The 12,336-nt window shown below is 46.0% G+C and overlaps 1 protein-coding gene across 3 annotated transcripts in view; it reads right to left on the bottom strand.

The window, feature by feature from the left end:
- GRB10 (growth factor receptor bound protein 10) overlaps positions 1-589 on the bottom strand; it is a 148,598-nt gene extending 148,009 nt beyond the window's left edge. For all 3 annotated transcript variants that reach the window (XR_012994654.1, XM_076330276.1, XM_076330279.1), the window contains exon 1: positions 499-589. The gene's annotated coding sequence lies outside the window, so the exon portion shown is untranslated. The remainder of the gene's footprint in view (positions 1-498) is intronic.
- Between the last annotated feature and the right edge of the window lie 11,747 nt (positions 590-12,336).

Below are 12,336 nucleotides of genomic sequence, written 5' to 3'. Positions count from 1 at the left end.
CTCCCGCAAACACTAAACGGCGGGGGGGGGGGGGGGAGGGAAGCAAGGTGGGGGGAACACAGGGGAGTTCCGGCAGCACCGCCAGCAGTTGGCGGGGCAGGTCTTCACCCGCTTCCAGCGCGGGGCGGCGGGAAAGCCCGGCTCCCGACACCGCTGGGGAGAGGCACGAAGCAGGCGAGCAAACAAAACGCGGCAAGGAAGCCCCGAGCCGGGGGAAAAGGCCGCTCCACCGAGCCCCGCGGCGAGCAGCCGCCGGCCGCCCCCCGCCCGGCCCCGGGGACTCCCCGCCGGGCGGCGGGAGGTGCGCGGGGGCGCTCCCCGCGGGCACGGGGGGCTCGCCAGCGGCCCCAGGAAAAGGAAGTTTGCTCTCGTCCTCCCCCTCCCACCGGCCTCAGCCACCGAAAAGCCGGCAAACCACCACCCCCCCCAGCTGTGGCTCCCCAGGGGCAGCCGCCGCCGCCCACCCTGCGCGCCCCGCGTCTCCCCCCGGCCCCTTACCTGCTGGGCGGCCGGCCGGCCGGCACCCTCCCCGCCGGGCGCCGCGCACCCACCAAGTTTCGGGCGGGCGCAGGGGGTCGGGGGAACGGTCGTGCGCGGCGGCGGGGAGGGGGGGGGTCCTCCGGGCGGCGGGGTGGAGGGGGCACGGGCGGGGGAGGGCAAGCTCTCGGAGCCTCGCGCCTCAAAAACAACAACAAAAAAATTAAATAAAAATTAAAAAAATTAAAAATTAAAATCAATTAAACAAAAAAAAAGCAAAACACACCCAGCGGGGACGTTCGCGCCCCCGCAAGGCGACCCCGGGCTGCGGGAGAGATCTGCGGAGCAAAACTTCTGCCCGCCACTGCTGCCGCTGCCGCCACCGCCGGCTCCCGGTGCTAACGGCGCCCCGCCGCCGCCGCGCTCTCGCCCCGCGCCCAGCTGACTCCCGGCGGCGCCCCGCCCCGCCCCGCCCCGCTCCCGCCCCCGCCGCACGCAGCCGCAGCCCCGGCCCGCGCCCCGCCGCAGCCGCCACCGCCCCGCCGAGGGCAGGGGGCGGCCGGGAGCCCCGGCGGCGGCGGGTGGCCCGGCTGCGGAGCCCCTCCCGGGGCGAGAGGGGCTGGGGGCGGCAGGTTAGGGGGCTGTTACGGGGGCTTCCCGCCCTCTAACAAAAGCTCACCCACAGGTAGCACCGGCGCATGCTTTTGTTGGGGGGGAAGGAAGGCTGTTTTTTCTTTAAAATAAGCCAGCAGAGCAGCCAGGGGCTTCTACAAACGCGAGACATTCGTGCGTGGGCTTTGTCTTTAACCTCATCTGCCCACCCTGTTCTCCCATTTTTCCCCCACAAAACTACCCGGGGAAGGTGCCTCCGCTCTCCTTCCTGCGCTCCAGATAGCACCGAGCAGGCGCTCGGCGTGCGCCAGCAGTAAGGTGGACTATTCGGAGAGCTCTCCTGTATTGCAAAACACCCTTACCTCCCCGGATCCTCGCGCTGCCACCAGCGCTCCTACAGACTGCTGCTTCTAACTTTTGTGCAGTGGGACCTTTGGTATTTCGCTCCGTGGATCGCCGGAGCTTTACCGTAGCTCCAAGCAATCCTATCTGCGAGTAGCGTGCAAATAGCTTGGACTGCGAAAAAGCTCTTTCAGAAGTGAAGCTGCACGCTTCCCTAAGAGCTACTGGTTTGAAGAGTATCACCTTCGACACAAGCCGCTGCACTGCAGGAGGAGAGGAATATTCTGTTCGCCAGATGCAAAAACACCTCTCGTAAGAAGTGGCCAGCACTATAAAAGGAAATCAAGGAGAAGCGGGAGAAATCCCTGGGCTTTTCCTCCGAAGACAGATGCGTGTACACTAATGGGAGCATTGCGGCTGAGCGCCTGAGCTGAACGTATTTTGAAATGTAACATGATACCTTCCTTGCTTTTGCTCTTTCTTCCTCCGTGGCTCTTCTTTACTGTATTTAAAGGAATGTTTTTGTTATCAGCCCGCCCTCTCCGTCCCCGCGTTTCCAGCCCTGCTCTGATCTGGCTCTGTTCTCACCACTCGCTCTCCCTGTCCAACGCCTCACGTAATCTCTCCCGTTCCCTCGTGTGTGTCACCTCAGCCTCTCAGAGGCACGTGCCACTCCGCTGCCCGCCCGCTGCTCGCCCTCCTCGTGCCGCCGGCCTCCCGGCCTCTCCCCGGGACCGCGCTTCCCTCGGCCATCTCCACTTGACGCGGTGCTGAGCGTTGCTCTTCAGCCTGTCAGCGCCGCTAGGGCCTGTCCCGTCCCGTCCCAGCCCAGCCCGGCCCTTTGGGAGCTTGCTCCATGCACCGCCACTTCTCAGCCCCTACTTCACCCCCCCCTTCCCACCGCCGGGGCTGGTCTGCCCTGGCTTTCTGTGAGCCATCCTTCACCCCTGATCGTGCATTTTGGGGGTCCAGCCTTGGAGGCTGGTACCTCACTGGAGGAGAAGCTGCCTCCTCTCTCTGCTGCTAGCAGAAGGCTCCTGTCCAGGTTTCTATCTAGTGAAAAGGTGAACGTAGGTGGTATCAGATTTCTGCCCGAGATTACTCCAGAGGTAAGAAGGCACCTACTACCTGCCAGACCCTAGGACTGGCATGCCGTGGGGGGCATCACAGCCCCACATGCTCACAGAAGAGAAACTTTCTGCACGTATAGACTGTAGAATGATAGAGCAGCCCAGCTTGGAAGGGACCTCCAAAGACCATCTGGTCCAACCTTTCATGGGAAAGGGAGCCTAGACGAGATTGTCTGGCACCCTGTCCAATCTCGTCTTGAAAACCTCCAGTGATGGGGTCTCCGCCCCATCACTGGGGACACTGTTCCAGTGGCTGATTGTTCTCACTGTAAAAAATTTCTTTCTTACATCGGGATGAAACATCTCCCGGTGCAACTTGCACCTGTTACCCCCTGTCTGCTCCCTGTGGCTCCTTGCGAAGAGAGAGCCTCCGTCCTTTTTGTAGCTGTACCTGTACGATTTGACCAGGGTTTGTACAATAGATGTCCAGTTCTTGCTGCTTTCGCAGAGCCCGCTGCTGCGGGCACAGCCAAGGCTTCAACACACCCCTCTTCTACATACTGTTTAATGCTATTTGCCCTGGCACATTCTTTAGCTGTGCAATGAAACGGTTATACTTTGTCATCTGTAGTATTTCCACCCTAGAATATCAATTTACAGCCCGGCATTACAGGGCGTCCTCAAAAAGCGAGAAGTGACAGGAGAGAGGTTATATAACTGGGCCGGCGCTGCAGAGCCAGCCAGCCACCAGCAGGATTGCATTGCAGGGATTCCCGCCCTCCAAAACATCCCCCTTCTGCCCCAAAAGTCCTGCTACCTCAACCTCAAAGGCACTTCACACATTTAATCTTAAAACCAGAGACCACCCTTACAGCCGCGATGTGCTGCATCCAACGCTGAAGGGAAACTGGAGGGCTAAAGCCCAGGTATTTTTGAACCATCACGCAGGCAGCTACCTGGCTGTCTTCCAGCATGCTCTTTCTTTAAGTGTGCTCACTGTTTCTCTATATAAGACTGCTGATCCATCAGTTAATCATATTGAGTAAGTACCTAAAATTAACTTTTAAATTATTAATGCATGAGAACATATCCGTTTGCCATGTACATTATTTTAAAGGATTACAGTGTGTACACTGAGTGCCATTAACGTTACATTTTGAAGACAGTAAATTGACTTGTATGGAAATCAGAAGAGTTGATGGATTCCTCTACAAATGCCTTTGACAATGATAAAATGTCCAATTGGAGTATTATTAAGCATGTGTCTGTACTTAAATTTCTTTCTAATACATACAAAAAGAAGAGACTGCCCAAGTCTTAATAGTATAATATTTTTCATTTTGTGGTGAGTTAAAAAAAATGGACACACACGAGAATTGACAATACTCTTCTGACAAATAAAAACACTAGGAAAGATATGTTTGGTTTCCTAGGCTACAGCTGTGTCGTTCAAGACAAAACTGTACTGTCATAAAATTGTTTATCCAAAATAGCACCATTAGAACTGTTAAATGTAGAAGTAGCAATGCATCCTTTCAGTGGCAGTGAAGGACATACCTATCACAGTCATCTTCTTTTCCCTTAACTAAGGAATCTCTGAAAAAACCCTACAGTATGCCATGTCATGAAAATAATATCCTAAAATGCCAATTATTTTCTCTAAGGAAAAAAATGTTGTCATTTTCTGCAAGAAAAACCACACAAGAAATAATGATGGCAATAACATTCTGCGACTGTGTAAACATTATTCCTACTCAAGGACAGTCCAAAAAGTAAAGGCAAACATCAGCGCAGAAGCCTCAGTGCCTTCAGGACTTCCGTGCAAGGGGATTGCACCCAAGAGAAGTTTGTCCCAGCTCCCTGTTTTTTTCTTCTTCTTTGCAGCGGTTAAGGTTCAGGTTAGAGAAGACTGATTCCACTGACCTCTGATGGAAGAACTAATGAGACTCCCCGGCCGTGCTCAGGGGGATCGAGGGCGCTGGGGGAGCAGAGGATGGAGCATGTGGTCCCCTCCTAGCTGGAGAGGGTCTTGCTACCCCGCGGCTACCGAGCTCAGAGCCTGTGGTACAGCTGGGCTTAGGCCCTCATTTTATTCTCCAATTTACTACTCTCAAAATATCAGGAAAGCCCATTTTCACTCCTCGGAAAACTTAACATTAACCTAAGTTTCTCATGTGTTAAGGCTTCAGAAACAGGTCTGAAATATAAGCAGAATATAGGCATTCTCGATCTATTTAGCACTACATTAAAGACTCAGGACCTAATAATAAATGGCAGTTAGAGTTCAAGTACAGTGGACTTGGTTTGCTTTCCACTGAGATTTGAACTCTGCAGGGTGACTTTCCTTTTTGGAACTTATCCAAAGGACACGAAGCTCTACAATTCAGTTAGCTCCAAGGGAGAAAAAGGTCATTTTAAAGTTTTATTAAATTGACTAATGAAAACTGTCTAGTAGATACGATGTTTTCTTTAGAAACATTCTTAGATTTCATATCTATTTGGAGAACGGGCATAATTTTCTTTTCTATTACGTTGATTTAGGAAATGAAAATCTAATAGCAGAAGATCTGAAGAGGAGAGATCAGAATCTGGCCACTGCTTTCATTCTCAAAGGCACTTTCATGAAAGCACTATATGAAAGTGGGCATTGAGCAGCATCTTTGACTAGTATGAATGCACTGATAAAAGACTTCAGTGATCAAAAAAGGGTCAAAATGATCTTTATTACCTAGTAGGTATATAGGCAAAAATGCTGACCGACCTTTGAAATGGTAATAACTTCTTTTGTCGTGGACAAGGCTTTTCACCTTAAATAGACAGGAAGTCTTCTAACACCTTAGAATTTTAATAAGGCTTAATCTGGAACGAAACCAATTCAAAATTAATATTTCTGTTGCTTTTACTATAGTTGAAGCAAATGTTTCAAATATTTTTAAAAGCTATCCAGAAAAAAGTAAATCTTTTCAATGTTAAGTTAGGAGGGAAAAACACATTCTTCTTCCTTTCTGTCTACATCCTTTTCCATTATACTTATTTTATCACTGTATGGCGCAGATTGAAAGCTGAAAGGGGAAAGGAAAGCGCTAAGAAAGAAACTAAACATGTTTGTAAAAACATTCACTAAATATAGCTGTATGAGCTAAAGGATACAGATTATATTTCAATATTCACCAAAAGACTGACATTTTCAAAACTTTATGTGTTTTTCCCCAGTATTCACTCAGTTCTGTTTTTACCTGACCCAGCAGAAGCTCTACCAAGTACATTAATTTTAGAAGTTTAGATAGTTAATCTTCTGCCCAGTTGTTATCAAGAGGATTGCTTAACATTAGCGGAGTATAGAAAAGACTTTTTCTATAGTCTGTCTCTAAAAGACTAGCAACAGAAGGAGAAGAGCTATGGCATGACCATAGCTGAATAAACTCACTGTGTTCATAGACTGCATTATGGTGATCTACTTTTTGTTGCTAGGTAAGTTATATCTCTATTTACAGCTTTTTCAAAAGGCTGAATAGTCAGGGACATTTTGTAATTTGAGATGGAGTCCTAAGCTCCAGTGAGAGAGATGTGCTTTCTGGGCTGTACAAAATAGAGCAGTTACACAAGGTGGTAGAGAGGAGAGGGGAATTTTAAGAAATACTGATGATCCAAACAGCAACAGCATTAAAAAGACGAATACATTCAGCCCACCCTTCTACAAAAAACACATCTGTTCCCAGTACTAGCCCCACAATTAACACATTGACTAATTCAACATTGATAACTATAAATTGCTGTATTCTCTTCATTCTGATAAAGTGATAAAGAAAATGGGTACTTTTGGACATCAAAGATGTTAAGTGAAATTACATGTTAAGTGTGTTTCACTTCTTCCAAATCAAAGTCAGCTGCTTTCCAGATGCATAATAAGTTTTCAGTTAGGATGCCAGATAACACTAGATGGGAAGAAAAATTCAAAATTATACTGCAATAGGAGGAGATTCAGTTCAAGCTATACTATATATTATCATTTTTGACATGAGAAATCGGGAGTTATTCAAAACATGTAGTGCTCATTCACAGCTTTGCCACAGAGGAGGAGAGAACGCAACGAGAACTGTGCAACTGCCTACAGTCAGTGGCAAAACTCTAAGGGAGCTTAGTGCAACCATGTTTGCATCTCGAGTCTTTTCTTGGTTCCTGGGGGGGGGGGGGGGGAATTGAAATAAAAATAAAGACAAAAAGAAAATCTTCAATGCCATAACTTGCCCTACATGCTGAAGCTTTTAGGACCATATTTTCACCACTGCTGTAGCAGGATTTTCCAGCTAGTGCCATCCGAAAACCAGAAACATTATGTCAAGGTAAACAAGAAGGGATTACATAGAGGTAGATTTTGCCAAGCTGAGAGAAGAGAGACATCAACCCAGCTGTTCTGGACCCAAACCAGATCTTCCCTCGGTTTGCGCGCTGAGCTGTGTGCAGATCCCAGCATCCTCTGAATTAAAATATGCCGCTGTACAACACAGCCTTGCAAGGTGTCAGCGTGCCTTTTGTTGGCTTGTAGGGTAGGGATGCAGAGCTGAGGCACGCATTAGGCAGGTTCTCCCTGTGTCCTGTAGGCACCAGCAGTCTCTACAGCAGCCAGTTCACGTCTCACAGCGCTCTCCAGTGCAGACTAATGTGAAGTTTTGAGAGCATTCACATCACATGGTTTTAAATGAGCAAAATGCAGGTGTCTAATAGTCAGTTCAAGTCTGGACTGGACTTTTTGTATTTAGACTGCCGTTTCCAAAGGAATTCATATTTTGCTTTCCTGGTGCAGGAATTACAAAAAAAAAAATCCCCAAACCAAAACAAACGTACACTGCATTATCATCTAAATTAATCCCTTGTCATAAACTTGTAATCCCTTACAAACTCTCCTTAGCCAATTAAGCCAAACCTTTCCCAGAAATCATCTGGCAGGAAGAGACTCCTCTGCTCCATCCATAGCAAACAGCGGGTAGGCTGCTTACACAGAGGATTGAGAACTTACGTTAAAATACAAGTTGTGTCTGTGGTGATTTAAAATTTTATTTTCTACAAGTCTTGTCTATTGAATTGACTATACGAGAGGAGTAAGAAGTCATTCTCCCATTTAAATTATTCCCTTTTGTATGGAAACATATTTAATCAGCCAAGGAGCGAGTATGAGAACGACCCCCAGGCTTAGCAGTTAGCACACCCTCTAGGACAGGAGAGACCCGACTCTCACTCTCCAATGTAAGAAAGGTTTACTATGTACTGTTTTAACTGTTACACACTGTTTTAACTCTTCCTGCTCTTCTCGGTTAATGATTTAATGCAAAGCTATTTGAAAAAGACAGACTGAAAGAATCTCGTGCCAGAGTATCACCCAGCCTGGTGAGAGGATCAGTTTCTTTGGAAGAGTGTCTCTCACTTCAAGCAAAGAAGAGATTTTACTCTATGTTTTCTCCACCTGGGATGCGTCATCTGATCTAATCATAAGAACAAAACAGCCAGATCTGTCATATTTTCGCGGTATCTGTACTAGGCTGAATCTGGTAGGTGTGCTCAGAGAATGTCTCAGTCAGCAGAGACCACATCCCTAACTTGCAAATCCTGATGGGACTTGCACTTCAGATTGTCTGGCCAGAAGTAGGCATTTACTGTATCTTTATTACAGAGAAAAACTTGGAGGACAAATTGTTCCTTGTGATATACATCCTTTGTTAAGAGAGCGATCTTTCAAAACAGAAGGGACTGCCCTGTAGTTGCTATCCTGACAAAATGCAGATCTCCTGTCAAACTGTGAAGGCTGTTCTTTGTCAAAGGACATCCTTTCTGTGATTGTCAGATGTATGCAAATAATCTGCATAGTGTCATTCATAACATTCTTGAGAAGTAAATTTTTGGGGATTGTTCATTTGGCTATCAAAGAATGTAATTAAAGTTATTAAGGTCAAGTTGCCCCTAATTGTTTTCTTCTGATGCTTTATCAGATGTGAAGTAGAAACAAAGACACGGTACAACATAGTAGCCCAGACGTTCATCTTCAGCAGCACTCTAGGTCCAAGGAGGATGACAGGCAGTGAGAAGTCTGAGGGAGCCTCGCAGGAGCTACTGTAGCAGCTGAAAGGAGATCTACTGGTGCTCCTCAGGAAGTTGTCACCATCTATAGCTGGAAGTTCGGGGCAGGCAAGCTTGTCACCGATAGCCCAAGATTTAGCTATGATTTATTCTATTTTTCTAAACTTAGTAGCGTAAAGGTGCACTTCTGCCTAATATCATAAGCCATTTGGGCCTCAGAAAGATTAGTGAAAGCGAACAGAAAACATCTTTGCAGAAAAGACTTTCAGGACAATTACACCTAGCAGGCAAGATCAGTTCTTTCTCCTTGACCAAGCATCTTTCTAACATACACTTCCTTGTGGAGATACATAGGTGCCGCTGGATGGCTAAAAGGCCTCAGCAGGACTGGGGCTCCAGCAAGGAGGCTCCCTTGAAGCAGGAACGTGGCTCCTCTGTGAGTGCATGCCCACCTCAAGGGCACGGGTTCTGTTCCACGCAGCTCTTGTTCTAAGATGACAGATGACATTTCTGGTCTTACACTGATCACTTTGTAGGTTCTCCCTCCTCCGCTCCAAGATCTGATGATCCTCTTACACTGGTTATTGTTTGGGAAGCATTTGAACTGACCTTTATTTCACCCATGCCTCAGGGATGAGATCATTTAGAAAATGTCATCTAAAAAAAAAAAACCAAACTTGTGAACCACAATGGGGTGATGATACAGCAAGGATATTTACAGCAAATCAATGAATCTGTCTAATTTCTATCCTCCAATTTAGAGGATTTGCTTCTACAGTGGGAGGCAGACTACTGGTGGATTGTTCCTCCCTCTTTAAGACCTAGAGCTACATATGTCATATTGTGAAAATGTGATACAAAATTGATTCTAAAAAATTGCCTTCAGATTACTCACCAGGAAGCAATTGGAGTCAGGCCAGGAGCAGATGGCAACTCAAAAGGCAATCCTCTTCCTCCTCAAGAAGTACTATTACTTTGTACTTCAGTAGCGGTATTGATCTAAGAAACCTGCTGCCTTTTACAAACAGTAACAAATGTAATTTTATAGTGCCCTGGTAGCACAGTGAGTAGGATTTCTCTGCCTTAGCACGTGGGGGAACTGATGCATGTGGAAGTTAGGTTTATACCATTCCCATGCCCACAGTTTTCCGAGAGATCCCATTCTCCATCTGAAGAAAAATCAGCATCTCTAAAATCCCAGTATTCTGCCACAGGTTTGGCACCCAAATATCAAGCACGTGAAATAAGGGATGCTAAGCAGAGGCAAAGCCATTGGCAAAAAGAGACTTTCCCAAGTCACAGAAGAAAGTACGTAGCAGGACCAGGACCCAGAACGGCTCAGTCCTGGGTTGTGCTGTGAAGGCTCACCCCGTGAGCCCACGGGGAGTACCCGGCTACTCCTGAAACTACTTGCCAGCACAAAGCACCTCTTGGACAAGTTAAGCACTTGTTTTAGTGGAACTGAAATTCTGAAAGCGAGTACCAGCTAAGTGTTATACCCTGCAGCACAGCTGGATACAGGGAACCTACTGAGATGGTGAAACTCTCCACAAACGGACAGTCATTATGCTTCCCTAGTCAGGGCCAAGCAAACTCTTCAGTAACGAAAGAGACATTTTTACAATGGAAAAAGCAGGAAGATTTTCCTACTTCTTACACTGATACAGTAACCAATACAGTCATGATATTGAAATGTGAAGAATTTCAGCCTAAATGCTGGGGGACGGTATAAATAAGTTAATTTGAGAGTGGGAGAAAGCTTGCATACTTCTCAGACCTTATTCTATACGTAGTGAGGTCAAAAGCAAAGCCCTCAAGCGTGAACAACATTGGGCACACAGCAAACAACTCTGCTGTAAATTACAGCACATATCTGCAACAACAGATCTTAAGTGGGTATAAACTCTCTATAGAAGTGGAGCTAGAAAAACATGTATCAGCCAAACATTTTCTTCAGGTGTATGTTGTGTGAAATACATGGCACAGTTTGCAAAGCACAATACCGCTTAGGTAGAGTTGGGAACTTTGGCATGATTTGAAGTGGGGATTCAGCTCACAAAGATTTTATTTCTTGCTTATGGAAGGGTGATTTCTCAGGGATTTTTGAAAGCTGACTCTTTCAAAACAGAAATCCTTTTAGAATGATCTTCACCATGTAGGTTAGCAAAGGAGAAAAAGAAAGCTGAACCAATGGCAAACTACATAGGAGACAAAAAATACAAGTTTCTGGAGAGGCAAATCCCTTTTTTCAACTAGCAGTTCAGAAAGTTAGTATGCAAAGAACAAATACACTTTACTTTAAAAAAAAGGTGTTTTGCTTTATAGAATTTAATTAATGTATTAATCTGAATGTATTTCAATGCTGACACTCATACCCTGACAGGCTACTTTTCAAGAAAGCAGGCTGTATTATATACTAGGATGCAATTCTGGTCCTAGTGAGGTCAAAGTGCAAGTTCAAGTCAGACTTGATTTCTTCATCTCTAAACTCTGCAACACATATTGTATAGTTAAAAGTCACTTTTTATTTTAATTGCTTACATAATAATATTTTAATTGTTCTTTATTTCTGGGAAACTGAAGTGAGATACGTTGAGGTCTTTACATTTTTCGTCTACTTAAAACCTTCCCACACACTGAGGCAGTGAGGTAGAGCACTTTTCTGTTGCCATGTGTGGACTGACCACGCATGTTTAAGAAACAGCAAGAAATAGAAGTATTTCTCCAGGACAGTAAAACACTACCTAATTGTAAGATTGCAGAAAACAAGCAGTAGCTAATCCTAAAATACTAGTACTGAACCTTGTGGTCAGATAGCCCTCGTATTTGCAGTTGAAGGATCCTTTCATTCAGATGCGTAGAGCACTGCCTGGGGAACATGGCCCTCATCATAAGAAAATGCAGGCATCCGGTATCACATGATGATCATACATGGCTATAAAATTTCAACATCATGTCATCTGCATTCCTGCTGCATAACCAAGCATGAATATCTCTGGGAAACACCAGTACCTGCATCACATGATAGGACAGAGACCAAAGGGCATGCAGGAAAGGGAACAAGAGGGAGCAGGCTGTGCCCTGGATATACTGGTAAAAACACTTGATGTGGCCAATATGGTACGGGATGTGCATCCATGCTCTAGGGATTGATTAAAAGCACAACATTTTTGAGTCACACCGTGTCACAGCAAAGCAAGGATCACATTTAAAGACGAGGCTGCTGATGCAGAACAGAGTTGATGTGGAACTGGAAGGCACAGTGAAACCCATGCTTTGACAGACATGGGACTTTGTTCATTTAACAGATAGCATTCACATACTCAGGCACCCTTCTGGCCTATATTATTTGCTACATCAGCATATTCAGTGTTACTTACACAAAGGAAGTAAGTAAATTGTCTTCTTCCATGACCAGCAAAAGTCCCAGTCTCCCTTTCTCCTTGAAAAATACAGAAGCCAGTAAAGAGTAGCCCAACATCCTAAGTCCCATTATTTGTGTTACAGCAGTTCCCAGGAACTCTGATTGCATGACAGAAAGTCATTGTGCTGGTCAAACAGTGGAAAACATTTCATTAGTTGGTAGAGCTATTAGCCGATCTCCATCTTATTAGGTGCACCCCATCATTGAATACCCCATAATTGAACTTGACCCCGAATGCAATCATAAGAAGTCAAGTTGTTCTCACTTTCTCTGACAGGAGGGTTTTGCAACATAGCTGCACTGCTGCCAACTCACAATGCAAACACTAGATTCTGCATT

Source organism: Aptenodytes patagonicus, chromosome 2, assembly GCF_965638725.1.
Source record: "Aptenodytes patagonicus chromosome 2, bAptPat1.pri.cur, whole genome shotgun sequence".
NCBI lineage: Eukaryota > Metazoa > Chordata > Aves > Sphenisciformes > Spheniscidae > Aptenodytes > Aptenodytes patagonicus.
Note: the sequence above shows the minus strand (reverse complement) of the source record. Positions and strands in the feature narration are given on the sequence as shown.